This window comes from Pristiophorus japonicus, chromosome 13, assembly GCF_044704955.1.
Source record: "Pristiophorus japonicus isolate sPriJap1 chromosome 13, sPriJap1.hap1, whole genome shotgun sequence".
In the NCBI taxonomy this organism is placed as follows: domain Eukaryota; kingdom Metazoa; phylum Chordata; class Chondrichthyes; family Pristiophoridae; genus Pristiophorus; species Pristiophorus japonicus.
In genome coordinates, this window is record NC_091989.1 from 73,092,186 (window position 1) to 73,117,859 (window position 25,674).

Consider the following 25,674-nt stretch of genomic DNA (forward strand, 5'->3'; position numbering starts at 1 on the left):
TACACGACGGCTGTCGGAACCAGAGCAGGCAGTTATACACGGCGGGAGTCGGAACCAGAGCGGGCAGTTATACACGGCGGGAGCTGGAGCCAGAGCGGGCAGTTATACACAGCAGGGGTCGGAACCAGAGCGGGCAATTATATACGGCGGGAGCTGGAGCCAGAGCGGGCAGTTATACACAGCGGGAGCTGGAGCCAGAGCGGGCAGTTATACACAGCGGGAGCTGGAGACAGAGCGGGCAGTTATACACAGCGGGAGTCGGAACCAAAGCGGGCAGTTATACATGGCGGGAGCTGGAGCCAGTGCGGGCAGTTATACACGGCGGGAGTGAGAACCAGAGCGGGAAGTTATACACGGCGGGAGCTAGAGCCAGAGCGGCAGTTATACAGGGCGGGAGCTGGAGACAGAGCGGGCAGTTATACACGGCGGGAGCTGGAGCCAGAGCGGGCAGTTATCCACGGCGGGAGTCGGAACCAGAGCGGGCAGTTATACATGGCGGGAGACGGAGCAGAGCGGGCAGTTATACACGGCGGGAGCTGGAGCCGGAACAGGCAGTTATACACGGCGGGAGCTGGAGCCAGACCGGGCAGTTATCCACGGCGGGAGTCGGAACCAGAGCGGGCAGTTATACATGGCGGGAGACGGAGCAGAGCGGGCAGTTATACACGGCGGGAGCTGGAGCCGGAACAGGCAGTTATACACGGCGGGAGCTGGAGCCAGACCGGGCAGTTATACACGGCAGGATAAGGAACCAGAGCGGGCAGTTATACACGGCGGGAGCCGGAACCAGAGCGGGCAGTTATACACGGCGGGAGTTAGAACCGGAGCGGGCAGTTATATACAGCGGGAGCTGGAGACAGAGCTGGCAATTATACACGGCGGGAGCCGGAACCAGAGCGGGCAGTTATACACGGCGGGAGCTGGAGCCAGAGCGGGCAGTTATACACGGCAGGAGCTGGAGCCAGACCGGGCAGTTAGACACGGCGGGAGCTGGAGCCAGAGCGGGCAGTTATACACAGTGGGAGTCGGAACCTGAGCGGGCAGTTATACACGGCGGGAGCTGGAGCCAGAGCGGGCAGCTATACACAGCGGGAGCTGGAGCCAGAGCGGGCAGTTATACACGGCGGGAGGTGGAACCAGAGCGGGCAGTTATACACAAAGGGAGCTGGAGACAGAGCGGGCAGTGAAACACGGCGGGAGCTGGAGCCAGAGCGGGCAGTTATACACAGCAGGGGTCGGAACCAGAGGGGGCAGTTATACACGACGGCTGTCGGAACCAGAGCAGGCAGTTATACAGGGCGGGAGCTGGAGCCAGAGCGGGCAGTTATACACGGCGGGAGCTGGAGCCAGAGCGGGCAGTTATACACGGCGGGAGCCGGAACCAGAGCGGGCAGTTATACACGGCGGGAGTCGGAACCAGAGCGGGCAGTTATACACGGCTGAAGCCGGAACCAGAGCGGGCAGTTATACACGGCGCGAGCTGGAGCCAGAGCGGGCAGTTATACACGGCGGGAGTTAGAACCAGAGCGGGCAGTTATACACAGCGGGAGCTGGAGACAGAGCGGGCAGTTATACACGGCGGGAGTTAGAACCAGAGCGGGCAGTTGTACACAGCGGGAGCTGGAGACAGAGCGGGCAGTTATACACGGCGGGCGCTGGAGCCAGAGTGGGCAGTTATACACAGCAGGGGTCGGAACCAGAGCGGGCAGTTATACACGGCGGGAGTCGGAACCAGAGCGGGCAGTTATACACGGCGGGAGTTGGAGCCAGAGCGGGCAGTTATACACAGCAGGAGCTGGAGCCAGAGCGGGCAGTTATACACAGCGGGAGCTGGAGCCAGAGCGGGCAGTTATACAGGGCGGGAGCTGGAGCCAGAGCGGGCAGTTATACACGGCGGGAGCTGGAGCCAGAGCGGGCAGTTATACACGGCGGGAGCCGGAACCAGAGCGGGCAGTTATACACGGCGGGAGTCGGAACCAGAGCGGGCAGTTATACACGGCGGGAGCCGGAACCAGAGCGGGCAGTTATACACGGCACGAGCTGGAGCCAGAGCGGGCAGTTATACACGGCGGGAGTTAGAACCAGAGCTGGCAGTTATACACAGCGGGAGCTGGAGACAGAGCGGGCAGTTATACACGGCGGGAGTTAGAACCAGAGCGGGCAGTTGTACACAGCGGGAGCTGGAGACAGAGCGGGCAGTTATACACGGCGGGCGCTGGAGCCAGAGCGGGCAGTTATACACAGCAGGGGTCGGAACCAGAGCGGGCAGTTATACACGGCGGGAGTCGGAACCAGAGCGGGCAGTTATACACGGCGGGAGTCGGAACCAGAGCGGGCAGTTATACACGGCGGGAGCTGGAGCCAGAGCGGGCAGTTATACACAGCAGGGGTCGGACCCAGAGCGGGCAATTATACACGGCGGGATTTGGAACCAGAGCGGGCAGTTATATACGGCGGGAGTTAGAGCCAGAGCGGGCAGTTATACACAGCGGGAGCTGGAGCCAGAGCGGGCAGTTATACACAGCGGGAGATGGAGCCAGAGCGGGCAGTTATACAGGGCGGGAGCTATACACGGCGGGAGCTGGAGCGTGAGCGGGCAGTTATACACGGCGGGAGCTGGAGCCAGAGCGGGCAGTTATACACGGCGGGAGCTGGAGCCAGAGCGGGCAGTTATACACGGCGGTAGCTGGAGCCAGAGAGGGCAGTTATACACGGCGGGAGCCGGAACCAGAGCGGGCAGTTATACACGGCGGGAGCTGGAGCCAGAGCGTGCAGTTATAAACGGCGGGAGTTAGAACCGGAGCGGGCAGTTATACACAGCGGGAGCCGGAACCAGAGCGGGCAGTTATACACGGCGGGAGCTGGAGCCACAGCGGGCTATTATACACGGCAGGAGCTGGAGCCAGACCGGGCAGTTATACACGGCGGGAGCCGGAACCAGAGCGGGAAGTTATACACGGCGCGAGTTGGAACCAGAGCGGGTAGTTATACACGGCGGAGTCGGAACCAGAGCGGACAGTTATACACGGCAGGAGCTGGAGCCAGAGCGGGCAGTTATGCACGGCCGGAGTTAGAACCAGAGCGGGCAGTTGTACACAGCGAGAGCTGGAGACAGGGCGGGCAGTTATACGCGGCGGGAGCTGGAGCCAGAGCGGGCAGTTACACAAAGCAGGGGTCGGAACCAGAGCGGGCAGTTATACACGGCGGGAGTCGAAACCAGAGCGGGCAGTTATACACGGCGGGAGTTAGAACCAGAGCGGGCAGTTGTACACAGCGGGAGCTGGAGACAGAGCGGGCAGTTATACACGGCGGGCGCTGGAGCCAGAGCGTGCAGTTATACACAGCAGGGGTCGGAACCAGAGCGGGCAGTTATACACGGCGGGAGTCGGAACCAGAGCGGGCAGTTATACACGGCGGGAGTCGGAACCAGAGCGGGAAGTTATACACGGCGGGAGCCGGAGCCAGAGCGGGCAGTTATACACGGCGGGAGCTGGAGCCAGAGCGGGCAGTTATACACGGCGGGAGCTGGAGCCAGAGCGGGCAGTTATACACAGCAGGGGTCGGACCCAGAGCGGGCAATTATATACGGCGGGATTTGGAACCAGAGCGGGCAGTTATATACGGCGGGAGTTAGAACCAGAGCGGGCAGTTATACACAGCGGGAGCTGGAGCCAGAGCGGGCAGTTATACACGGCGGGAATTAGAAACACAGCGGGCAGTTATACACGGCGGGAGCTGGAGCCAGAGCGGGCAGTTATACACGGTGGGAGCTGGAACCAGAGCGGGCAGTTATACACGGCGGGAGCCGAAGCCAGAGCGGGCAGTTATACACGGCGGGAGCCGAAGCCAGAGCGGGCAGTTATACACGGCGGGAGTTAGAACCGGAGCGGGCAGTTATATACAGCGGGAGCTGGAGACAGAGCTGGCAATTATACACGGCGGGAGCCGGAACCAGAGCGGGCAGTTATACACGGCGGGAGCTGGAGCCAGAGCGGGCAGTTATACACGGCAGGAGCTGGAGCCAGAGCGGGCAGCTATACACAGCGGGAGCTGGAGACAGAGCGGGCAGTTATACACGGCGGGAGTTAGAACCAGAGCGGGCAGTTATACACAAAGGGAGCTGGAGACAGAGCGGGCAGTGAAACACGGCGGGAGCTGGAGCCAGAGCGGGCAGTTATACACAGCAGGGGTCGGAACCAGAGGGGGCAGTTATACACGACGGCTGTCGGAACCAGAGCAGGCAGTTATACACGGCGGGAGTCGGAACCAGAGCGGGCAGTTATACACGGCGGGAGCTGGAGCCAGAGCGGGCAGTTATACACAGCAGGGGTCGGAACCAGAGCGGGCAATTATATACGGCGGGAGCTGGAGCCAGAGCGGGCAATTATATACGGCGGGAGCTGGAGCCAGAGCGGGCAGTTATACACAGCGGGAGCTGGAGCCAGAGCGGGCAGTTATACACAGCGGGAGCTGGAGACAGAGCGGGCAGTTATACACAGCGGGAGTCGGAACCAAAGCGGGCAGTTATACATGGCGGGAGCTGGAGCCAGTGCGGGCAGTTATACACGGCGGGAGTGAGAACCAGAGCGGGAAGTTATACACGGCGGGAGCTAGAGCCAGAGCGGGCAGTTATACAGGGCGGGAGCTGGAGACAGAGCGGGCAGTTATACACGGCGGGAGCTGGAGCCAGAGCGGGCAGTTATCCACGGCGGGAGTCGGAACCAGAGCGGGCAGTTATACATGGCGGGAGACGGAGCAGAGCGGGCAGTTATACACGGCGGGAGCTGGAGCCGGAACAGGCAGTTATACACGGCGGGAGCTGGAGCCAGACCGGGCAGTTATCCACGGCGGGAGTCGGAACCAGAGCGGGCAGTTATACATGGCGGGAGACGGAGCAGAGCGGGCAGTTATACACGGCGGGAGCTGGAGCCGGAACAGGCAGTTATACACGGCGGGAGCTGGAGCCAGACCGGGCAGTTATACACGGCAGGATAAGGAACCAGAGCGGGCAGTTATACACGGCGGGAGCCGGAACCAGAGCGGGCAGTTATACACGGCGGGAGCCAAAGCCAGAGCGGGCAGTTATACACGGCGGGAGTTAGAACCGGAGCGGGCAGTTATATACAGCGGGAGCTGGAGACAGAGCTGGCAATTATACACGGCGGGAGCCGGAACCAGAGCGGGCAGTTATACACGGCGGGAGCTGGAGCCAGAGCGGGCAGTTATACACGGCAGGAGCTGGAGCCAGACCGGGCAGTTAGACACGGCGGGAGCTGGAGCCAGAGCGGGCAGTTATACACAGTGGGAGTCGGAACCTGAGCGGGCAGTTATACACGGCGGGAGCTGGAGCCAGAGCGGGCAGCTATACACAGCGGGAGCTGGAGACAGAGCGGGCAGTTATACACAGCGGGAGGTGGAACCAGAGCGGGCAGTTATACACAAAGGGAGCTGGAGACAGAGCGGGCAGTGAAACACGGCGGGAGCTGGAGCCAGAGCGGGCAGTTATACACAGCAGGGGTCGGAACCAGAGGGGGCAGTTATACACGACGGCTGTCGGAACCAGAGCAGGCAGTTATACAGGGCGGGAGCTGGAGCCAGAGCGGGCAGTTATACACGGCGGGAGCTGGAGCCAGAGCGGGCAGTTATACACGGCGGGAGCCGGAACCAGAGCGGGCAGTTATACACGGCGGGAGTCGGAACCAGAGCGGGCAGTTATACACGGCTGAAGCCGGAACCAGAGCGGGCAGTTATACACGGCGCGAGCTGGAGCCAGAGCGGGCAGTTATACACGGCGGGAGTTAGAACCAGAGCGGGCAGTTATACACAGCGGGAGCTGGAGACAGAGCGGGCAGTTATACACGGCGGGAGTTAGAACCAGAGCGGGCAGTTGTACACAGCGGGAGCTGGAGACAGAGCGGGCAGTTATACACGGCGGGCGCTGGAGCCAGAGCGGGCAGTTATACACAGCAGGGGTCGGAACCAGAGCGGGCAGTTATACACGGCGGGAGTCGGAACCAGAGCGGGCAGTTATACACGGCGGGAGTCGGAACCAGAGCGGGCAGTTATACATGGCGGGAGCTGGAGCCAGAGCGGGCAGTTATACACAGCAGGGGTCGGACCCAGAGCGGGCAATTATACACGGCGGGATTTGGAACCACAGCGGGCAGTTATATACGGCGGGAGTTAGAACCAGAGCGGGCAGTTATACACAGCGGGAGCTGGAGCCAGAGCGGGAAGTTATATACGGCGGGAGCTGGAGCCAGAGCGAGCAGTTGTACACGGCGGGAGTTAGAGCCAGAGCGGGCAGTTATACACAGCGGGAGCTGGAGCCAGAGCGGGCAGTTATACACAGCGGGAGATGGAGCCAGAGCGGGCAGTTATACACAAAGGGAGCTGGAGACAGAGCGGGCAGTGAAACACGGCGGGAGCTGGAGCCAGAGCGGGCAGTTATACACAGCAGGGGTCGGAACCAGAGGGGGCAGTTATACACGACGGCTGTCAGAACCAGAGCAGGCAGTTATACACGGCGGGAGTCGGAACCAGAGCGGGCAGTTATACACGGCGGGAGCTGGAGCCAGAGCGGGCAGTTATACACAGCAGGGGTCGGAACCAGAGCGGGCAATTATATACGGCGGGAGCTGGAGCCAGAGCGGGCAGTTATACACAGCGGGAGCTGGAGCCAGAGCGGGCAGTTATACACAGCGGGAGCTGGAGACAGAGCGGGCAGTTATACACAGCGGGAGTCGGAACCAAAGCGGGCAGTTATACATGGCGGGAGCTGGAGCCAGTGCGGGCAGTTATACACGGCGGGAGTGAGAACCAGAGCGGGAAGTTATACACGGCGGGAGCTAGAGCCAGAGCGGGCAGTTATACAGGGCGGGAGCTGGAGACAGAGCGGGCAGTTATACACGGCGGGAGCTGGAGCCAGAGCGGGCAGTTATCCACGGCGGGAGTCGGAACCAGAGCGGGCAGTTATACATGGCGGGAGACGGAGCAGAGCGGGCAGTTATACACGGCGGGAGCTGGAGCCGGAACAGGCAGTTATACACGGCGGGAGCTGGAGCCAGACCGGGCAGTTATCCACGGCGGGAGTCGGAACCAGAGCGGGCAGTTATACATGGCGGGAGACGGAGCAGAGCGGGCAGTTATACACGGCGGGAGCTGGAGCCGGAACAGGCAGTTATACACGGCGGGAGCTGGAGCCAGACCGGGCAGTTATACACGGCAGGATAAGGAACCAGAGCGGGCAGTTATACACGGCGGGAGCCGGAACCAGAGCGGGCAGTTATACACGGCGGGAGCCAAAGCCAGAGCGGGCAGTTATAAACGGCGGGAGTTAGAACCGGAGCGGGCAGTTATACACAGCGGGAGCTGGAGACAGAGCGGGCAATTATACACGGCGGGAGCCGGAACCAGAGCGGGCAGTTATACACGGCGGGAGCTGGAGCCAGACCGGGCAGTTATACACGGCGGGAGCCGGAACCAGAGCGGGAAGTTATACACGGCGGGAGTTGGAACCAGAGCGGGTAGTTATACACGGCGGAGTCGGAACCAGAGCGGACAGTTATACACGGCAGGAGCTGGAGCCAGAGCGGGCAGTTATGCACGGCCGGAGTTAGAACCAGAGCGGGCAGTTGTACACAGCGAGAGCTGGAGACTGGGCGGGCAGTTATACGCGGCGGGAGCTGGAGCCAGAGCGGGCAGTTACACAAAGCAGGGGTCGGAACCAGAGCGGGCAGTTATACACGGCGGGAGTCGAAACCAGAGCGGGCAGTTATACACGGCGGGAGTTAGAACCAGAGCGGGCAGTTGTACACAGCGGGAGCTGGAGACAGAGCGGGCAGTTATACACGGCGGGCGCTGGAGCCAGAGCGTGCAGTTATACACAGCAGGGGTCGGAACCAGAGCGGGCAGTTATACACGGCGGGAGTCGGAACCAGAGCGGGCAGTTATACACGGCGGGAGTCGGAACCAGAGCGGGAAGTTATACACGGCGGGAGCCGGAGCCAGAGCGGGCAGTTATACACGGCGGGAGCTGGAGCCAGAGCGGGCAGTTATACACGGCGGGAGCTGGAGCCAGAGCGGGCAGTTATACACAGCAGGGGTCGGACCCAGAGCGGGCAATTATATACGGCGGGATTTGGAACCAGAGCGGGCAGTTATATACGGCGGGAGTTAGAACCAGAGCGGGCAGTTATACACAGCGGGAGCTGGAGCCAGAGCGGGCAGTTATACACGGCGGGAATTAGAAACACAGCGGGCAGTTATACACGGCGGGAGCTGGAGCCAGAGCGGGCAGTTATACACGGCGGGAGCTGGAACCAGAGCGGGCAGTTATACACGGCGGGAGCCGAAGCCAGAGCGGGCAGTTATACACGGCGGGAGCCGAAGCCAGAGCGGGCAGTTATACACGGCGGGAGCTGAAGCCAGAGCGGGCAGTTATACACGGCGGGAGTTAGAACCGGAGCGGGCAGTTATATACAGCGGGAGCTGGAGACAGAGCTGGCAATTATACACGGCGGGAGCCGGAACCAGAGCGGGCAGTTATACACGGCAGGAGCTGGAGCCAGAGCGGGCAGTTATACACGGCAGGAGCTGGAGCCAGAGCGGGCAGCTATACACAGCGGGAGCTGGAGACAGAGCGGGCAGTTATACACGGCGGGAGTTAGAACCAGAGCGGGCAGTTATACACGGCGGGAGTCGGAACCAGAGCGGGCAGTTATACACGGCGGGAGTCGGAACCAGAGCGGGCAGTTATACACGGCGGGAGCTGGAGCCAGAGCGGGCAGTTATACACAGCAGGGGTCGGACCCAGAGCGGGCAATTATACACGGCGGGATTTGGAACCAGAGCGGGCAGTTATATACGGCGGGAGTTAGAGCCAGAGCGGGCAGTTATACACAGCGGGAGCTGGAGCCAGAGCGGGCAGTTATACACAGCGGGAGATGGAGCCAGAGCGGGCAGTTATACAGGGCGGGAGCTATACACGGCGGGAGCTGGAGCGTGAGCGGGCAGTTATACACGGCGGGAGCTGGAGCCAGAGCGGGCAGTTATACACGGCGGGAGCTGGAGCCAGAGCGGGCAGTTATACACGGCGGTAGCTGGAGCCAGAGAGGGCAGTTATACACGGCGGGAGCCGGAACCAGAGCGGGCAGTTATACACGGCGGGAGCTGGAGCCAGAGCGTGCAGTTATAAACGGCGGGAGTTAGAACCGGAGCGGGCAGTTATACACAGCGGGAGCTGGAGACAGAGCGGGCAATTATACACGGCGGGAGCCGGAACCAGAGCGGGCAGTTATACACGGCGGGAGCTGGAGCCACAGCGGGCTATTATACACGGCAGGAGCTGGAGCCAGACCGGGCAGTTATACACGGCGGGAGCCGGAACCAGAGCGGGAAGTTATACACGGCGGGAGTTGGAACCAGAGCGGGTAGTTATACACGGCGGAGTCGGAACCAGAGCGGACAGTTATACACGGCAGGAGCTGGAGCCAGAGCGGGCAGTTATGCACGGCCGGAGTTAGAACCAGAGCGGGCAGTTGTACACAGCGAGAGCTGGAGACAGGGCGGGCAGTTATACGCGGCGGGAGCTGGAGCCAGAGCGGGCAGTTACACAAAGCAGGGGTCGGAACCAGAGCGGGCAGTTATACACGGCGGGAGTCGAAACCAGAGCGGGCAGTTATACACGGCGGGAGTTAGAACCAGAGCGGGCAGTTGTACACAGCGGGAGCTGGAGACAGAGCGGGCAGTTATACACGGCGGGCGCTGGAGCCAGAGCGTGCAGTTATACACAGCAGGGGTCGGAACCAGAGCGGGCAGTTATACACGGCGGGAGTCGGAACCAGAGCGGGCAGTTATACACGGCGGGAGTCGGAACCAGAGCGGGAAGTTATACACGGCGGGAGCCGGAGCCAGAGCGGGCAGTTATACACGGCGGGAGCTGGAGCCAGAGCGGGCAGTTATACACGGCGGGAGCTGGAGCCAGAGCGGGCAGTTATACACAGCAGGGGTCGGACCCAGAGCGGGCAATTATATACGGCGGGATTTGGAACCAGAGCGGGCAGTTATATACGGCGGGAGTTAGAACCAGAGTGGGCAGTTATACACAGCGGGAGCTGGAGCCAGAGCGGGCAGTTATACACGGCGGGAATTAGAAACACAGCGGGCAGTTATACACGGCGGGAGCTGGAGCCAGAGCGGGCAGTTATACACGGCGGGAGCTGGAACCAGAGCGGGCAGTTATACACGGCGGGAGCCGAAGCCAGAGCGGGCAGTTATACACGGCGGGAGCCGAAGCCAGAGCGGGCAGTTATACACGGCGGGAGCCGAAGCCAGAGCGGGCAGTTATACACGGCGGGAGTTAGAACCGGAGCGGGCAGTTATATACAGCGGGAGCTGGAGACAGAGCTGGCAATTATACACGGCGGGAGCCGGAACCAGAGCGGGCAGTTATACACGGCGGGAGCTGGAGCCAGAGCGGGCAGTTATACACGGCAGGAGCTGGAGCCAGAGCGGGCAGCTATACACAGCGGGAGCTGGAGACAGAGCGGGCAGTTATACACGGCGGGAGTTAGAACCAGAGCGGGCAGCTATACACAGCGGGAGCTGGAGACAGAGCGGGCAGTTATACACGGCGGGAGTTAGAACCAGAGCGGGCAGTTATACACAAAGGGAGCTGGAGACAGAGCGGGCAGTGAAACACGGCGGGAGCTGGAGCCAGAGCGGGCAGTTATACACAGCAGGGGTCGGAACCAGAGGGGGCAGTTATACACGACGGCTGTCGGAACCAGAGCAGGCAGTTATACACGGCGGGAGTCGGAACCAGAGCGGGCAGTTATACACGGCGGGAGCTGGAGCCAGAGCGGGCAGTTATACACAGCAGGGGTCGGAACCAGAGCGGGCAATTATATACGGCGGGAGCTGGAGCCAGAGCGGGCAGTTATACACAGCGGGAGCTGGAGCCAGAGCGGGCAGTTATACACGGCGGGAATTAGAAACACAGCGGGCAGTTATACACGGCGGGAGCTGGAGCCAGAGCGGGCAGTTATACACGGCGGGAGCTGGAACCAGAGCGGGCAGTTATACACGGCGGGAGCCGAAGCCAGAGCGGGCAGTTATACACGGCGGGAGCCGAAGCCAGAGCGGGCAGTTATACACGGCGGGAGCCGAAGCCAGAGCGGGCAGTTATACACGGCGGGAGTTAGAACCGGAGCGGGCAGTTATATACAGCGGGAGCTGGAGACAGAGCTGGCAATTATACACGGCGGGAGCCGGAACCAGAGCGGGCAGTTATACACGGCGGGAGCTGGAGCCAGAGCGGGCAGTTATACACGGCAGGAGCTGGAGCCAGAGCGGGCAGCTATACACAGCGGGAGCTGGAGACAGAGCGGGCAGTTATACACGGCGGGAGTTAGAACCAGAGCGGGCAGCTATACACAGCGGGAGCTGGAGACAGAGCGGGCAGTTATACACGGCGGGAGTTAGAACCAGAGCGGGCAGTTATACACAAAGGGAGCTGGAGACAGAGCGGGCAGTGAAACACGGCGGGAGCTGGAGCCAGAGCGGGCAGTTATACACAGCAGGGGTCGGAACCAGAGGGGGCAGTTATACACGACGGCTGTCGGAACCAGAGCAGGCAGTTATACACGGCGGGAGTCGGAACCAGAGCGGGCAGTTATACACGGCGGGAGCTGGAGCCAGAGCGGGCAGTTATACACAGCAGGGGTCGGAACCAGAGCGGGCAATTATATACGGCGGGAGCTGGAGCCAGAGCGGGCAGTTATACACAGCGGGAGCTGGAGCCAGAGCGGGCAGTTATACACAGCGGGAGCTGGAGACAGAGCGGGCAGTTATACACAGCGGGAGTCGGAACCAAAGCGGGCAGTTATACATGGCGGGAGCTGGAGCCAGTGCGGGCAGTTATACACGGCGGGAGTGAGAACCAGAGCGGGAAGTTATACACGGCGGGAGCTAGAGCCAGAGCGGCAGTTATACAGGGCGGGAGCTGGAGACAGAGCGGGCAGTTATACACGGCGGGAGCTGGAGCCAGAGCGGGCAGTTATCCACGGCGGGAGTCGGAACCAGAGCGGGCAGTTATACATGGCGGGAGACGGAGCAGAGCGGGCAGTTATACACGGCGGGAGCTGGAGCCGGAACAGGCAGTTATACACGGCGGGAGCTGGAGCCAGACCGGGCAGTTATCCACGGCGGGAGTCGGAACCAGAGCGGGCAGTTATACATGGCGGGAGACGGAGCAGAGCGGGCAGTTATACACGGCGGGAGCTGGAGCCGGAACAGGCAGTTATACACGGCGGGAGCTGGAGCCAGACCGGGCAGTTATACACGGCAGGATAAGGAACCAGAGCGGGCAGTTATACACGGCGGGAGCCGGAACCAGAGCGGGCAGTTATACACGGCGGGAGTTAGAACCGGAGCGGGCAGTTATATACAGCGGGAGCTGGAGACAGAGCTGGCAATTATACACGGCGGGAGCCGGAACCAGAGCGGGCAGTTATACACGGCGGGAGCTGGAGCCAGAGCGGGCAGTTATACACGGCAGGAGCTGGAGCCAGACCGGGCAGTTAGACACGGCGGGAGCTGGAGCCAGAGCGGGCAGTTATACACAGTGGGAGTCGGAACCTGAGCGGGCAGTTATACACGGCGGGAGCTGGAGCCAGAGCGGGCAGCTATACACAGCGGGAGCTGGAGCCAGAGCGGGCAGTTATACACGGCGGGAGGTGGAACCAGAGCGGGCAGTTATACACAAAGGGAGCTGGAGACAGAGCGGGCAGTGAAACACGGCGGGAGCTGGAGCCAGAGCGGGCAGTTATACACAGCAGGGGTCGGAACCAGAGGGGGCAGTTATACACGACGGCTGTCGGAACCAGAGCAGGCAGTTATACAGGGCGGGAGCTGGAGCCAGAGCGGGCAGTTATACACGGCGGGAGCTGGAGCCAGAGCGGGCAGTTATACACGGCGGGAGCCGGAACCAGAGCGGGCAGTTATACACGGCGGGAGTCGGAACCAGAGCGGGCAGTTATACACGGCTGAAGCCGGAACCAGAGCGGGCAGTTATACACGGCGCGAGCTGGAGCCAGAGCGGGCAGTTATACACGGCGGGAGTTAGAACCAGAGCGGGCAGTTATACACAGCGGGAGCTGGAGACAGAGCGGGCAGTTATACACGGCGGGAGTTAGAACCAGAGCGGGCAGTTGTACACAGCGGGAGCTGGAGACAGAGCGGGCAGTTATACACGGCGGGCGCTGGAGCCAGAGTGGGCAGTTATACACAGCAGGGGTCGGAACCAGAGCGGGCAGTTATACACGGCGGGAGTCGGAACCAGAGCGGGCAGTTATACACGGCGGGAGTTGGAGCCAGAGCGGGCAGTTATACACAGCAGGAGCTGGAGCCAGAGCGGGCAGTTATACACAGCGGGAGCTGGAGCCAGAGCGGGCAGTTATACAGGGCGGGAGCTGGAGCCAGAGCGGGCAGTTATACACGGCGGGAGCTGGAGCCAGAGCGGGCAGTTATACACGGCGGGAGCCGGAACCAGAGCGGGCAGTTATACACGGCGGGAGTCGGAACCAGAGCGGGCAGTTATACACGGCGGGAGCCGGAACCAGAGCGGGCAGTTATACACGGCACGAGCTGGAGCCAGAGCGGGCAGTTATACACGGCGGGAGTTAGAACCAGAGCTGGCAGTTATACACAGCGGGAGCTGGAGACAGAGCGGGCAGTTATACACGGCGGGAGTTAGAACCAGAGCGGGCAGTTGTACACAGCGGGAGCTGGAGACAGAGCGGGCAGTTATACACGGCGGGCGCTGGAGCCAGAGCGGGCAGTTATACACAGCAGGGGTCGGAACCAGAGCGGGCAGTTATACACGGCGGGAGTCGGAACCAGAGCGGGCAGTTATACACGGCGGGAGTCGGAACCAGAGCGGGCAGTTATACACGGCGGGAGCTGGAGCCAGAGCGGGCAGTTATACACAGCAGGGGTCGGACCCAGAGCGGGCAATTATACACGGCGGGATTTGGAACCAGAGCGGGCAGTTATATACGGCGGGAGTTAGAGCCAGAGCGGGCAGTTATACACAGCGGGAGCTGGAGCCAGAGCGGGCAGTTATACACAGCGGGAGATGGAGCCAGAGCGGGCAGTTATACAGGGCGGGAGCTATACACGGCGGGAGCTGGAGCGTGAGCGGGCAGTTATACACGGCGGGAGCTGGAGCCAGAGCGGGCAGTTATACACGGCGGGAGCTGGAGCCAGAGCGGGCAGTTATACACGGCGGTAGCTGGAGCCAGAGAGGGCAGTTATACACGGCGGGAGCCGGAACCAGAGCGGGCAGTTATACACGGCGGGAGCTGGAGCCAGAGCGTGCAGTTATAAACGGCGGGAGTTAGAACCGGAGCGGGCAGTTATACACAGCGGGAGCCGGAACCAGAGCGGGCAGTTATACACGGCGGGAGCTGGAGCCACAGCGGGCTATTATACACGGCAGGAGCTGGAGCCAGACCGGGCAGTTATACACGGCGGGAGCCGGAACCAGAGCGGGAAGTTATACACGGCGCGAGTTGGAACCAGAGCGGGTAGTTATACACGGCGGAGTCGGAACCAGAGCGGACAGTTATACACGGCAGGAGCTGGAGCCAGAGCGGGCAGTTATGCACGGCCGGAGTTAGAACCAGAGCGGGCAGTTGTACACAGCGAGAGCTGGAGACAGGGCGGGCAGTTATACGCGGCGGGAGCTGGAGCCAGAGCGGGCAGTTACACAAAGCAGGGGTCGGAACCAGAGCGGGCAGTTATACACGGCGGGAGTCGAAACCAGAGCGGGCAGTTATACACGGCGGGAGTTAGAACCAGAGCGGGCAGTTGTACACAGCGGGAGCTGGAGACAGAGCGGGCAGTTATACACGGCGGGCGCTGGAGCCAGAGCGTGCAGTTATACACAGCAGGGGTCGGAACCAGAGCGGGCAGTTATACACGGCGGGAGTCGGAACCAGAGCGGGCAGTTATACACGGCGGGAGTCGGAACCAGAGCGGGAAGTTATACACGGCGGGAGCCGGAGCCAGAGCGGGCAGTTATACACGGCGGGAGCTGGAGCCAGAGCGGGCAGTTATACACGGCGGGAGCTGGAGCCAGAGCGGGCAGTTATACACAGCAGGGGTCGGACCCAGAGCGGGCAATTATATACGGCGGGATTTGGAACCAGAGCGGGCAGTTATATACGGCGGGAGTTAGAACCAGAGCGGGCAGTTATACACAGCGGGAGCTGGAGCCAGAGCGGGCAGTTATACACGGCGGGAATTAGAAACACAGCGGGCAGTTATACACGGCGGGAGCTGGAGCCAGAGCGGGCAGTTATACACGGTGGGAGCTGGAACCAGAGCGGGCAGTTATACACGGCGGGAGCCGAAGCCAGAGCGGGCAGTTATACACGGCGGGAGCCGAAGCCAGAGCGGGCAGTTATACACGGCGGGAGTTAGAACCGGAGCGGGCAGTTATATACAGCGGGAGCTGGAGACAGAGCTGGCAATTATACACGGCGGGAGCCGGAACCAGAGCGGGCAGTTATACACGGCGGGAGCTGGAGCCAGAGCGGGCAGTTATACACGGCAGGAGCTGGAGCCAGAGCGGGCAGCTATACACAGCGGGAGCTGGAGACAGAGCGGGCAGTTATACACGGCGGGAGTTAGAACCAGAGCGGGCAGTTATACACAAAGGGAGCTGGAGACAGAGCGGGCAGTGAAACACGGCGGGAGCTGGAGCCAGAGCGGGCAGTTATACACAGCAGGGGTCGGAACCAGAGGGGGCAGTTATACACGACGGCTGTCGGAACCAGAGCAGGCAGTTATACACGGCGGGAGTCGGAACCAGAGCGGGCAGTTATACACGGCGGGAGCTGGAGCCAGAGCGGGCAGTTATACACAGCAGGGGTCGGAACCAGAGCGGGCAATTATATACGGCGGGAGCTGGAGCCAGAGCGGGCAATTATATACGGCGGGAGCTGGAGCCAGAGCGGGCAGTTATACACAGCGGGAGCTGGAGCCAGAGCGGGCAGTTATACACAGCGGGAGCTGGAGACAGAGCGGGCAGTTATACACAGCGGGAGTCGGAACCAAAGCGGGCAGTTATACATGGCGGGAGCTGGAGCCAGTGCGGGCAGTTATACACGGCGGGAGTGAGAACCAGAGCGGGAAGTTATACACGGCGGGAGCTAGAGCCAGAGCGGGCAGTTATACAGGGCGGGAGCTGGAGACAGAGCGGGCAGTTATACACGGCGGGAGCTGGAGCCAGAGCGGGCAGTTATCCACGGCGGGAGTCGGAACCAGAGCGGGCAGTTATACATGGCGGGAGACGGAGCAGAGCGGGCAGTTATACACGGCGGGAGCTGGAGCCGGAACAGGCAGTTATACACGGCGGGAGCTGGAGCCAGACCGGGCAGTTATCCACGGCGGGAGTCGGAACCAGAGCGGGCAGTTATACATGGCGGGAGACGGAGCAGAGCGGGCAGTTATACACGGCGGGAGCTGGAGCCGGAACAGGCAGTTATACACGGCGGGAGCTGGAGCCAGACCGGGCAGTTATACACGGCAGGATAAGGAACCAGAGCGGGCAGTTATACACGGCGGGAGCCGGAACCAGAGCGGGCAGTTATACACGGCGGGAGCCAAAGCCAGAGCGGGCAGTTATACACGGCGGGAGTTAGAACCGGAGCGGGCAGTTATATACAGCGGGAGCTGGAGACAGAGCTGGCAATTATACACGGCGGGAGCCGGAACCAGAGCGGGCAGTTATACACGGCGGGAGCTGGAGCCAGAGCGGGCAGTTATACACGGCAGGAGCTGGAGCCAGACCGGGCAGTTAGACACGGCGGGAGCTGGAGCCAGAGCGGGCAGTTATACACAGTGGGAGTCGGAACCTGAGCGGGCAGTTATACACGGCGGGAGCTGGAGCCAGAGCGGGCAGCTATACACAGCGGGAGCTGGAGACAGAGCGGGCAGTTATACACAGCGGGAGGTGGAACCAGAGCGGGCAGTTATACACAAAGGGAGCTGGAGACAGAGCGGGCAGTGAAACACGGCGGGAGCTGGAGCCAGAGCGGGCAGTTATACACAGCAGGGGTCGGAACCAGAGGGGGCAGTTATACACGACGGCTGTCGGAACCAGAGCAGGCAGTTATACAGGGCGGGAGCTGGAGCCAGAGCGGGCAGTTATACACGGCGGGAGCTGGAGCCAGAGCGGGCAGTTATACACGGCGGGAGCCGGAACCAGAGCGGGCAGTTATACACGGCGGGAGTCGGAACCAGAGCGGGCAGTTATACACGGCTGAAGCCGGAACCAGAGCGGGCAGTTATACACGGCGCGAGCTGGAGCCAGAGCGGGCAGTTATACACGGCGGGAGTTAGAACCAGAGCGGGCAGTTATACACAGCGGGAGCTGGAGACAGAGCGGGCAGTTATACACGGCGGGAGTTAGAACCAGAGCGGGCAGTTGTACACAGCGGGAGCTGGAGACAGAGCGGGCAGTTATACACGGCGGGCGCTGGAGCCAGAGCGGGCAGTTATACACAGCAGGGGTCGGAACCAGAGCGGGCAGTTATACACGGCGGGAGTCGGAACCAGAGCGGGCAGTTATACACGGCGGGAGTCGGAACCAGAGCGGGCAGTTATACATGGCGGGAGCTGGAGCCAGAGCGGGCAGTTATACACAGCAGGGGTCGGACCCAGAGCGGGCAATTATACACGGCGGGATTTGGAACCACAGCGGGCAGTTATATACGGCGGGAGTTAGAACCAGAGCGGGCAGTTATACACAGCGGGAGCTGGAGCCAGAGCGGGAAGTTATATACGGCGGGAGCTGGAGCCAGAGCGAGCAGTTGTACACGGCGGGAGTTAGAGCCAGAGCGGGCAGTTATACACAGCGGGAGCTGGAGCCAGAGCGGGCAGTTATACACAGCGGGAGATGGAGCCAGAGCGGGCAGTTATACACAAAGGGAGCTGGAGACAGAGCGGGCAGTGAAACACGGCGGGAGCTGGAGCCAGAGCGGGCAGTTATACACAGCAGGGGTCGGAACCAGAGGGGGCAGTTATACACGACGGCTGTCAGAACCAGAGCAGGCAGTTATACACGGCGGGAGTCGGAACCAGAGCGGGCAGTTATACACGGCGGGAGCTGGAGCCAGAGCGGGCAGTTATACACAGCAGGGGTCGGAACCAGAGCGGGCAATTATATACGGCGGGAGCTGGAGCCAGAGCGGGCAGTTATACACAGCGGGAGCTGGAGCCAGAGCGGGCAGTTATACACAGCGGGAGCTGGAGACAGAGCGGGCAGTTATACACAGCGGGAGTCGGAACCAAAGCGGGCAGTTATACATGGCGGGAGCTGGAGCCAGTGCGGGCAGTTATACACGGCGGGAGTGAGAACCAGAGCGGGAAGTTATACACGGCGGGAGCTAGAGCCAGAGCGGGCAGTTATACAGGGCGGGAGCTGGAGACAGAGCGGGCAGTTATACACGGCGGGAGCTGGAGCCAGAGCGGGCAGTTATCCACGGCGGGAGTCGGAACCAGAGCGGGCAGTTATACATGGCGGGAGACGGAGCAGAGCGGGCAGTTATACACGGCGGGAGCTGGAGCCGGAACAGGCAGTTATACACGGCGGGAGCTGGAGCCAGACCGGGCAGTTATCCACGGCGGGAGTCGGAACCAGAGCGGGCAGTTATACATGGCGGGAGACGGAGCAGAGCGGGCAGTTATACACGGCGGGAGCTGGAGCCGGAACAGGCAGTTATACACGGCGGGAGCTGGAGCCAGACCGGGCAGTTATACACGGCAGGATAAGGAACCAGAGCGGGCAGTTATACACGGCGGGAGCCGGAACCAGAGCGGGCAGTTATACACGGCGGGAGCCAAAGCCAGAGCGGGCAGTTATACACGGCGGGAGTTAGAACCGGAGCGGGCAGTTATATACAGCGGGAGCTGGAGACAGAGCTGGCAATTATACACGGCGGGAGCCGGAACCAGAGCGGGCAGTTATACACGGCGGGAGCTGGAGCCAGAGCGGGCAGTTATACACGGCAGGAGCTGGAGCCAGACCGGGCAGTTAGACACGGCGGGAGCTGGAGCCAGAGCGGGCAGTTATACACAGTGGGAGTCGGAACCTGAGCGGGCAGTTATACACGGCGGGAGCTGGAGCCAGAGCGGGCAGCTATACACAGCGGGAGCTGGAGACAGAGCGGGCAGTTATACACAGCGGGAGGTGGAACCAGAGCGGGCAGTTATACACAAAGGGAGCTGGAGACAGAGCGGGCAGTGAAACACGGCGGGAGCTGGAGCCAGAGCGGGCAGTTATACACAGCAGGGGTCGGAACCAGAGGGGGCAGTTATACACGACGGCTGTCGGAACCAGAGCAGGCAGTTATACACGGCTGAAGCCGGAACCAGAGCGGGCAGTTATACACGGCGCGAGCTGGAGCCAGAGCGGGCAGTTATACACGGCGGGAGTTAGAACCAGAGCGGGCAGTTATACACAGCGGGAGCTGGAGACAGAGCGGGCAGTTATACACGGCGGGAGTTAGAACCAGAGCGGGCAGTTGTACACAGCGGGAGCTGGAGACAGAGCGGGCAGTTATACACGGCGGGCGCTGGAGCCAGAGCGGGCAGTTATACACAGCAGGGGTCGGAACCAGAGCGGGCAGTTATACACGGCGGGAGTCGGAACCAGAGCGGGCAGTTATACACGGCGGGAGTCGGAACCAGAGCGGGCAGTTATACATGGCGGGAGCTGGAGCCAGAGCGGGCAGTTATACACAGCAGGGGTCGGACCCAGAGCGGGCAATTATACACGGCGGGATTTGGAACCACAGCGGGCAGTTATATACGGCGGGAGTTAGAACCAGAGCGGGCAGTTATACACAGCGGGAGCTGGAGCCAGAGCGGGAAGTTATATACGGCGGGAGCTGGAGCCAGAGCGAGCAGTTGTACACGGCGGGAGTTAGAGCCAGAGCGGGCAGTTATACACAGCGGGAGCTGGAGCCAGAGCGGGCAGTTATACACAGCGGGAGATGGAGCCAGAGCGGGCAGTTATACAGGGCGGGAGCTATACACGGCGGGAGCTGGAGCCAGAGCGGGCAGTTATACACGGCGGGAGCTGGAGCCAGAGCGGGCAGTTATACACGGCGGGAGGTTAGAACCAGAGCGGGCAGTTATACACAGCAAGAGCTGGAGACAGAGCGGGCAGTTATACACGGCGGGAGCTGGAGCCAGAGCGGGCAGTTATACACAGCGGGAGGTTAGAACCAGAGCGGGCAGTTATACACAGCAAGAGCTGGAGACAGAGCGGGCAGTTATACACGGCGGGAGCTGGAGCCAGAGCGGGCAGTTATACTCGGCGGGAGTCGGAACCAGAGCGGGCAGTTATACACAGCAAGAGCTGGAGACAGAGCGGGCAGTTATACACGGCGGGAGCTGGAGCCAGAGAGGGCAGTTATACACAGCAGAGGTCGGAACCAGAACGGGCAGTTATACACGGCCGGAGACGGAACCAGAGCGGGCAGTTATACACGGCGGGAGCTGGAGCCAGAGCGGGCAGTTATACACGGCAGGAGCTGGAGCCAGAGCGGGCAGTTATACACGGCGGGAGCTGGAGCCAGAGTGGGCAGTTATGCACGGCGGGAGTTAGAACCAGAGCGGGCAGTTATACACGGCGGGAGCTGGAGCCAGAGCGGGCAGTTATACACGGCGGGAGCTGGAGCCAGAGCGGGCAGTTATACACGGCGGGAGCTGGAGCCAGAGCGGGCAGTTATACACGGCGGTAGCTGGAGCCAGAGAGGGCAGTTATACACGGCGGGAGCCGGAACCAGAGCGGGCAGTTATACACGGCGGGAGCTGGAGCCAGAGCGTGCAGTTATAAACGGCGGGAGTTAGAACCGGAGCGGGCAGTTATACACAGCGGGAGCTGGAGACAGAGCGGGCAATTATACACGGCGGGAGCCGGAACCAGAGTGGGCAGTTATACACGGCGGGAGCTGGAGCCAGAGCGGGCAGTTATACACGGCGGGAGCCGGAGCCAGAGCGGGCAGTTATACACGGCGGGAGCTGGAGCCAGAGCGGGCAGTTATACACGGCGGGAATTAGAAACACAGCGGGCAGTTATACACGGCGGGAGCTGGAGCCAGAGCGGGCAGTTATACACGGCGGGAGCTGGAACCAGAGCGGGCAGTTATACACGGCGGGAGCCGGAACCAGAGCGGGCAGTTATACACGGCGGGAGCCGAAGCCAGAGCGGGCAGTTATACACGGCAGGAGCTGGAGCCAGACCGGGCAGTTAGACACGGCGGGAGCTGGAGCCAGAGCGGGCAGTTATACACAGTGGGAGTCGGAACCTGAGCGGGCAGTTATACACGGCGGGAGCTGGAGCCAGAGCGGGCAGCTATACACAGCGGGAGCTGGAGACAGAGCGGGCAGTGAAACACGGCGGGAGCTGGAGCCAGAGCGGGCAGTTTTTCACAGCAGGGGTCGGAACCAGAGGGGGCAGTTATACACGACGGCTGTCGGAACCAGAGCAGGCAGTTATACACGGCGGGAGTCGGAACCAGAGCGGGCAGTTATACAGAGCAGGGGTCGGAACCAGAGCGGGCAATTATATACGGCGGGAGCTGGAGCCAGAGCGGGCAGTTATACACAGCGGGAGCTGGAGCCAGAGCGGGCAGTTATACACAGCGGGAGCTGGAGACAGAGCGGGCAGTTATACACAGCGGGAGTCGGAACCAAAGCGGGCAGTTATACATGGCGGGAGCTGGAGCCAGTGCGGGCAGTTATACACGGCGGGAGTGAGAACCAGAGCGGGCAGTTATACACGGCGGGAGCTAGAGCCAGAGCGGGCAGTTATACAGGGCGGGAGCTGGAGACAGAGCGGGCAGTTATACACGGCGGGAGCTGGAGCCAGAGCGGGCAGTTATCCACGGCGGGAGTCGGAACCAGAGCGGGCAGTTATACACGGCGGGAGACGGAGCAGAGCGGGCAGTTATACACGGCGGGAGCTGGAGCCGGAACAGGCAGTTATACACGGCGGGAGCTGGAGCCAGACCGGGCAGTTATCCACAGCGGGAGTCGGAACCAGAGCGGGCAGTTATACATGGCGGGAGACGGAGCAGAGCGGGCAGTTATACACGGCGGGAGCCAAAGCCAGAGCGGGCAGTTAGACACGGCGGGAGTTAGAACCGGAGCGGGCAGTTATATACAGCGGGAGCTGGAGACAGAGCTGGCAATTATACACGGCGGGAGCCGGAACCAGAGCGGGCAGTTATACACGGCGGGAGCTGGAGCCAGAGCGGGCAGTTATACACGGCAGGAGCTGTAGCCAGACCGGGCAGTTAGACACGGCGGGAGCTGGAGCCAGAGCGGGCAGTTATACACAGTGGGAGTCGGAACCTGAGCGGGCAGTTATACACGGCGGGAGCTGGAGCCAGAGCGGGCAGCTATACACAGCGGGAGCTGGAGACAGAGCGGGCAGTTATACACGGCGGGAGTTAGAACCAGAGCGGGCAGTTATACACAAAGGGAGCTGGAGACAGAGCGGGCAGTGAAACACGGCAGGAGCTGGAGCCAGAGCGGGCAGTTATACACAGCAGGGGTCGGAACCAAAGGGGGCAGTTATACACGACGGCTGTCGGAACCAGAGCAGGCAGTTATACACGGCGGGAGTCGGAACCAGAGCGGGCAGTTATACACGGCGGGAGCTGGAGCCAGAGCGGGCAGTTATCCACGGCGGGAGTCGGAACCAGAGCGGGCAGTTATACATGGCGGGAGACGGAGCAGAGCGGGCAGTTATACACGGCGGGATAAGGAACCAGAGCGGGCAGTTATACACGGCGGGAGCCGGAACCAGAGCGGGCAGTTATACACGGCGGGAGCCAAAGCCAGAGCGGGCAGTTATACACGGCGGGAGTTAGAACCGGAGCGGGCAGTTATATACAGCGGGAGCTGGAGACAGAGCTGGCAATTATACACGGCGGGAGCCGGAACCAGAGCGGGCAGTTATACACGGCGGGAGCTGGAGCCAGAGCGGGCAGTTATACACGGCAGGAGCTGGAGCCAGACCGGGCAGTTAGACACGGCGGGAGCTGGAGCCAGAGCGGGCAGTTATACACAGTGGGAGTCGGAACCTGAGCGGGCAGTTATACACGGCGGGAGCTGGAGCCAGAGCGGGCAGCTATACACAGCGGGAGCTGGAGACAAAGCGGGCAGTTATACACGGCGGGAGTTAGAACCAGAGCGGGCAGTTATACACAAAGGGAGCTGGAGACAGAGCGGGCAGTGAAACACGGCGGGAGCTGGAGCCAGAGCGGGCAGTTATACACAGCAGGGGTCGGAACCAGAGGGGGCAGTTATACACGACGGCTGTCGGAACCAGAGCAGGCAGTTATACACGGCGAGAGTCGGAACCAGAGCGGGCAGTTATACACGGCGGGAGCTGGAGCCAGAGCGGGCAGTTATCCACGGCGGGAGTCGGAACCAGAGCGGGCAGTTATACACGGCGGGAGCCGGAACCAGAGCGGGCAGTTATACACGGCGGGAGCTGGAGCCGGAACAGGCAGTTATACACGGCGGGAGCTGGAGCCAGACCGGGCAGTTATACACGGCAGGATAAGGAACCAGAGCGGGCAGTTATACACGGCGGGAGTCGGAACCAGAGCGGGCAGTTATACACGGTGGGAGCTGGAGCCAGAGCGGGCAGTTATACACGGCGGGAGTTAGAACCAGACCGGGCAGTTATACACAGCGGGAGCTGGAGACAGAGCGGGCAATTATACACGGCGGGAGCCGGAACCAGAGCGGGCAGTTATACACGGCGGGAGCTGGAGCCAGACCGGGCAGTTATACACGGCAGGAGCTGGAGCCAGGCCGGGCAGTTATACACGGCGGGAGCCGGAACCAGAGCGGGAAGTTATACACGGCGGGAGTTGGAACCAGAGCGGGTAGTTATACAAGGCGGAGTCGGAACCAGAGCGGACAGTTATACACGGCAGGAGCTGGAGCCAGAGCGGGCAGTTATGCACGGCCGGAGTTAGAACCAGAGCGGGCAGTTGTACACAGCGAGAGCTGGAGACAGGGCGGGCAGTTATACGCGGCGGGAGCTGGAGCCAGAGCGGGCAGTTACACAAAGCAGGGGTCGGAACCAGAGCGGGCAGTTATACACGGCGGGAGTCGAAACCAGAGCGGGCAGTTATACACGGCGGGAGTTAGAACCAGAGCGGGCAGTTATACACAAAGGGAGCTGGAGACAGAGCGGGCAGTGAAACACGGCGGGAGCTGGAGCCAGAGCGGGCAGTTATACACAGCAGGGGTCGGAACCAGAGGGGGCAGTTATACACGACGGCTGTCGGAACCAGAGCAGGCAGTTATACACGGCGAGAGTCGGAACCAGAGCGGGCAGTTATACACGGCGGGAGCTGGAGCCAGAGCGGGCAGTTATCCACGGCGGGAGTCGGAACCAGAGCGGGCAGTTATACACGGCGGGAGCCGGAACCAGAGCGGGCAGTTATACACGGCGGGAGCTGGAGCCGGAACAGGCAGTTATACACGGCGGGAGCTGGAGCCAGACCGGGCAGTTATACACGGCAGGATAAGGAACCAGAGCGGGCAGTTATACACGGCGGGAGTCGGAACCAGAGCGGGCAGTTATACACGGTGGGAGCTGGAGCCAGAGCGGGCAGTTATACACGGCGGGAGTTAGAACCAGACCGGGCAGTTATACACAGCGGGAGCTGGAGACAGAGCGGGCAATTATACACGGCGGGAGCCGGAACCAGAGCGGGCAGTTATACACGGCGGGAGCTGGAGCCAGACCGGGCAGTTATACACGGCAGGAGCTGGAGCCAGGCCGGGCAGTTATACACGGCGGGAGCCGGAACCAGAGCGGGAAGTTATACACGGCGGGAGTTGGAACCAGAGCGGGTAGTTATACACGGCGGGAGTTAGAACCAGAGCGGGCAGTTGTACACAGCGGGAGCTGGAGACAGAGCGGGCAGTTATACACGGCGGGCGCTGGAGCCAGAGCGTGCAGTTATACACAGCAGGGGTCGGAACCAGAGCGGGCAGTTATACACGGCGGGAGTCGGAACCAGAGCGGGCAGTTATACACAGCGGGAGTCGGAACCAGAGCGGGAAGTTATACACGGCGGGAGCCGGAGCCAGAGTGGGCAGTTATACACGGAGGGAGCTGGAGCCAGAGCGGGCAGTTACACAAAGCAGGGGTCGGAACCAGAGCGGGCAGTTATATACGGCGGGATTTGGAACCAGAGCGGGCAGTTATATACGGCGGGAGTTAGAACCAGAGCGGGCAGTTATACACAGCGGGAGCTGGAGCCAGAGCGGGCAGTTATACACGGCGGGAATTAGAAACACAGCGGGCAGTTATACACGGCGGGAGCTGGAGCCAGAGCGGGCAGTTATACACGGCGGGAGCTGGAACCAGAGCGGGCAGTTATACACGGCGGGAGCTGGAACCAGAGCGGGCAGTTATACACGGCGGGAGCCAAAGCCAGAGCGGGCAGTTATACACGGCGGGAGTTAGAACCGGAGCGGGCAGTTATATACAGCGGGAGCTGGAACAGAGCTGGCAATTATACACGGCAGGAGCTGGAGCCAGACCGGGCAGTTAGACACGGCGGG

General features: G+C 61.8%; 1 protein-coding gene across 1 annotated transcript in view; it reads right to left on the reverse strand.

Moving 5' to 3' along the window:
* Positions 1-25,674, reverse strand: part of washc4 (WASH complex subunit 4) — a 161,082-nt gene that overhangs the window by 63,214 nt on the left and 72,194 nt on the right. The gene's annotated exons all lie outside the window — the stretch shown is intronic.